Source organism: Nannospalax galili, unplaced genomic scaffold, assembly GCF_000622305.1.
Source record: "Nannospalax galili isolate Female #2095 unplaced genomic scaffold, S.galili_v1.0 scaffold178, whole genome shotgun sequence".
In the NCBI taxonomy this organism is placed as follows: Eukaryota; Metazoa; Chordata; class Mammalia; order Rodentia; family Spalacidae; genus Nannospalax; species Nannospalax galili.
Window position 1 is genome coordinate 1,070,919 of NW_008341757.1, and position 5,652 is coordinate 1,076,570.

Sequence of the window (5,652 nt, forward strand, 5' to 3'; positions counted from 1 at the left end):
TCATATTCTGAAGTGCTAGCAGGTTAGAACTTTAGCATATCTGTTTTGGAGACCACAATTATCCACAGTACAAGCAGGTTATAAAGGTACTAGAAAAGACCACAGGAAAAGCATGTACTGGCAGGATATTTTAAACTGACAATGATCAAACTTGAACTTTTAAAAAATGCCTTTAGTTGGGAAAAGTGAGTGCTCATTGGAACAGGTCCGAGTCTTTCACTCAAAGCTTTGTTCCTCTATGTGAGGCAGTGAGGAGGCAGGGCAGGCGTAAGAGACAAAGAATGGAACCAGGAAATTAATTACCTAGATAGTGGTCCAGACAGAGACCATGGAGTGAAGTCACAAAAACAAGTCATCCCCTCCCAGCCAAGGACCCAAAGCTTCTCCCTACCTGGCATTGTATCTGTAATGGAACTCATTGCACCACCAACTCATGACCAACAGCACCAACACCTTCCAAGACTTAAGAAGCTCAGTCAGGGTGCAAATCATACAAACTCCCAAAACAAGGCACTCTTCTCTCAAAGCTGAACCATTTGGCAAATTATACGTATTCTCAGAGTCAACCCCTAGATCCACAAAGACCATGTTGAAAATGTCTAAGAAGCATGAGCCCCAGGCAGGGTTACTCATTTGAGCAGGTCAGAAGATCCACTGAAATGTGACTATAAGTAAAAAAAAAAAAAAAAAAAAAAAAGGTTGTGCAATCTGATTCACAACTAGAAGAAAGATTATCAAACCAAGACCAGCAGGGTCCACGGATCAGCCACCAACCGAATGAATAGAAACTGACCCGATTTAATTTGTAGACTCAAGGACTACTAAGTGGGCAATTAGAGATCACTAAATTTTAGTCTTCATAAATTCAAGTTAGCACATTGCTAGTTTATTGAAGTCATTAATTCATTGCTCTGCCAACAGTTCTGGCTCCCACACAATGCCTGGCAACGTTGCAAGTTTCTACACAAGCTCGCGCACACAGCTGGAATTCCTGCAAGCTTCTGGAAGGGTCCTTTTGTCAGCGTATTACCAGTGTAGTCCTGGTTGGTTAGTGGTGCTCTTTAAACTGCTGCTGTTCTTAATTTCTTAATTACAAATTACTTTGGTTTTGTTGGATCGTTATTAATTTAGTTTGCTATTGTTTGATAACTCTAATGTGGAAACAGTATATATTCACATCAACAATACTGCCAGTTTATAATTATCCATAATAAGACTTTAAGCAGTACATATATTGTACATTTAATATATACCATCCAGACCATTATCTCCAAAGCATATTTCATACATAATTGTAAATATTTATGCAGTATATTTATATTTCCCCAAATTTGCTCATCAAATAACATTTTATCAACAATAAATATTTGTATTTTGTGTAACTTCCAGCTTATTATAGGACGTATGCATGTACGCTTCTAATCTTCTCTTTAGAGATACACAGTGGGCTTTTACGGGCTGAGAGCAATAGCTTACTACCTCCATTTCCTTACTTTCCTTCCCAGGCCATCAGAAGCTTTGCCACCCATTCAGAGGTTTGTCCTCTATGGGAATCCATACCTGAGAGGTCTGAGAGCCTGGAGTTTGGCCCTTGTGTCCCACGACAAGGTGTTGAGTCAGGGTATATAACAAAGAAAAGCAGTTAAGACCAAAGTTGCCTCCAGTGCTGCAATCAGCACCATGACCCAAAGCAAACTGGGGAGGAAAGGGTTCTTTTCATCTTACAGGTTACAGACCACCTTGGGAAGCCAAGGCAGGAGCTCAAAGCAGGAACCAAGAGGCAAGAACTGAAGCAGAGACCATGGAGGAGGAACGCTGCCTGACAGCTCCATTCAAGCTCACAGTCACCCACTTACAAGGCCCAGGCTCACCTGGCTGGCACCTCCCACAATTGGCCTGGGCCCGCCCACATCAATTAGTGCTTAAGAAAACGCCTCACAGACACCATCAAGGACAATCTAATAGAGGAAATTCTTCAACTGAGGGTTCCTCTTCCCACATGTCTCTAGTTCCTGTCAATTGACTGGCACAAAAGGTCAGTTCGAATGATGACCATGCATGCAAGTGATGTGACCACATGAACTCTCTTCACCTTCTGTGACTTTCAACTTCCTTATCAACAAATTGAGAAAGTGTATCTTCTCAAGGCTGTTACCACATTCAATGAAATAAGCCATGTAAACTGCTCAACCCAATGTTTAACACATAGTATGTGCTTTAAAAACTCTTATTGGTGGACTAGAGAGATGACTCAGCAGGTAAAAGTTCACACTGCTCTTGCAGGCAACCTGAGTTCAGTTCCCAGCACCCAAGTCAAGTGATCACAACTGCCAGTAACTCCCACTCAGAGGGATCCACACCCTCTTCTGGCCTCGACAGGTACTGCACTCACATGCACACACAGACGTAATTAAAAGAAAGAATAAAATCCAAAAAACTCTATTATTGCTGTCTATCGTTACTTTATCAGCAAGGATGAGCTAGGTTTTGCTGTTATAATAAACAGCACAAAACCACAACCATGTCCAGCTGCGAAGACTCACTTCTTAAACTCACCATCTGACCTTTTGGCTTTGCTGTTGCAGCCATGATGGAATTTTGCTGGCTCCTGCCATAGAGGGAAAGGAGACACAGTGGCTCTCAGAGCCTCTTCCCAGGAGCTCTTCATTGCTTTCACCCATTCTTCATTGACTGAAGAAAACTGGACAGTAGCCACCTGTGTGTTTACGAAGGTGAGAACACGTATGAAAGGTACACGGAACAATATCATCAGTCATGTCGTTTCTAACCATAAGGTAAAACGAGGCTGATAATTAGACAGTGCTTTATCTGTGGTTTACAGAGCCAGGGAGAGAAAGGGATAATGTCCCGGCGTGCTCACCGAAGGTTAGAACCTTGAGTCCTATCCTTCTCAGCTGTTGATTCAGTTGACAAATAGGGTCAAAAATACCTCAGAGTAATCCAAGCTACATCCAAGAATTATTCCTAAGGTGCCTATATTGAAGGCAACTATAGAAGTTCTCTCGTGTATATGGACCCAAGGATAAGCCAGATGTAGTGGCCACTTCTCAGGTGCTCAGTGCAATACATCCAGGCTGTCCTCGCTGCTCTGACATCGCTCTCCACCAGACTCTCCCCCGTCCCAAACCACTCCATCTTCTCAGCAGACCCCAAGTCCTCTGCAGTATCCAGTGCCCTCCATATCCCTGTTCCTTCTCTCCTGCTTCCTGAAGTAGCAGTTCTTGCTAAACCATAACTGTCCCTAAGAAATGAGTAACTATGTGACTCTTGGTGGGGGGTGTGTGTATTTAGTCACTTCTCCTTCCTGTCCACTGACAGGGATTTGTCTTGACATTCACCAAGATCCTGTAGAGAGTTGACTGTGAATGAAACCCTGGAAAGGGAATTCTCAATGCTGAGTGCACCCTTATTCATGAGAGTAAGTTATGAGTGGCCAGTGACTCCAGGGAAAGATTTATAACTGAGAAGACTGGGGGATGTCTTGTAGAACCAGGGAGTCGATACATGTCCAGAGCACCCCAAAACTTTAGCTTAAATCACTTCTCAAATGGAGAAGAATCACGTTGGCCATGGTGGACCCTCCCCAGGGGCCATGCAGGTGCAGGTTTTCATTTAAAGACTGACAACACAGGGCAGGGCGTCCTCACATTTCCCATTCATTGGCCAAATGATGAGGATGCATAGAAAGATTAGAACTCCAAGATTTCACAAGTGGTCTTTGTGGGCACAGCAAACTTAATGCCATGTCACCTGAACACTACAAGAGATACACTCCAGTCTTTACCGTATATTCAGGAAGCCAAGATAATGTTCCTCCCCACACATCCCAGAAAGGAAAAAATGGAGACCCAGTGAATCAAAATATACACGTGTGGCACGTGAAACTCTGCTTTCCCACCCCACTTCTGACTCTTCCCAAAGCCCTGCACGTTTGCTTCCATCACAAGCCATCTGAGAGCCGAGTGGAGCATGCTGCATTGATCATTTCTTAGAGTAAACTGCTTCTAAATTTTATTTCAACTTGACCTTTTTCTAAGCAAGAACTGCACTGAACTCACTGGTTTAATATGCTAATTCTTTTTCTTCTGTGGATTAAGATGAATAGCTATTACCATATTTTCAATGTGTTTGGCAACCCCCAATTCATCTTGTCCATCAGTGATGCCCATGAGGAGCTCGTGGATGTCGACTACTTACTAGCTGCTGCCTCAGAGAGTGGGCTCTTCCGGGTCATCACAAGAAGAGTCATTTATCATTTCTCCCAGTTTTTCTTTATCTATAACCCCAACACAAACTCCAATTAGGATGTAGAGTTTACTAAGAGCTGCTCCGGAGAGGATTTAGCTCATCTGAACACCCTCATTTATGCTGAGAAACCCCCCAACTTCTCAATCCATCTCCCTGAAGAAGTCTGAAGGAGGCAGTGGAAACGATCCTCTCCTCAAGTTCATGGACAGCTGCAATATCGTGAGCAAAACACTCCAAGTTGGGCATATTCAGAGCACTTGGAGAGGTTTGCAGACAGGTGATGCGTGAACTGATCCATGGAAGGAATGGAGTTTTCCAAACATGCAGACAGAAGGCATCTGAATAAATGTTCACTATTGCTATTACCATTCTGTAGAATTACAATCAGGCAGGCCTGGACTCAAGTCCCAGCTTCCTATCATCTTGCCTCATTGATTAACCTACAAAAAACATGTAAGAGGACCGAAGTAAAGATCATGCTGACATACTTGGACACCTTGGCCATCCCAGGCTGGCGCTGAAGGCCTGAAGAATTCCTGGAGAGTCAGTGGTCTCCAGTCCACACTGGAAGCCCAGAGAAACTGGGTTCTGATACCAGTGAAGGAACACAACCTCTTTTTTTTATTATAATACCCTTTGCTTTCGTTTTAAAAACAATTCTACCTGTTATCCAAAATCCACCCGAATCGTGGCCTTTTCTGTGAAGCTACAGTTTATCCCTTGTACAGTTTTGCTTTGTTTGGAATTCTGTTGGAGTTGAACTTAATCTGTCTTGTATACTCCCTTACCCATGCTATCCCATAATGCTTGGCTCATAGATGGTATATGCTTGCTGATGGACTTAAATTGTCCACATCTGACCTCTTTTGCCTAGTCTTAATGTCTGTCCTTTAAAAAAAAATCTTGCTATCTGCCTTACGAGCATTATGACTACTGAAAGACCAAGATTCACTCTAGATAATTCAACACCTAGTATGTCTTTGATACTGACAGTCTACATATTTCTTCATATCTTACTGGTCTCTTCTGCATCTCCCTTCCTCCCTCTATGTGGTAAATATTTACTGGTATCCTTCTATATGCTCTTAGGCCTTTGGTATGGGTCAATGGACAGGGTGAACATTACCCTCAGTCCTGAGTCCCAGAGAGGTGGCATGCCAGTCAGGGGAGACAGTGTGATCATCCGTCTTGGTTGTCAACCTAACTGGATCTGGACTCAACTAAAAGGAAGCCACTGGGCACACCTGTGAGAGATTTTCTTGATCAGGTTATCTGAAGTGGGAAAACTCACCCTAGATATGGGTGACACCTTTCCCTGGCAGCCCAGATCAAAAGCAAGCTTTGCTTCCTACCAGCTTGCCTTTGCTCGAAGTTCATCCACCC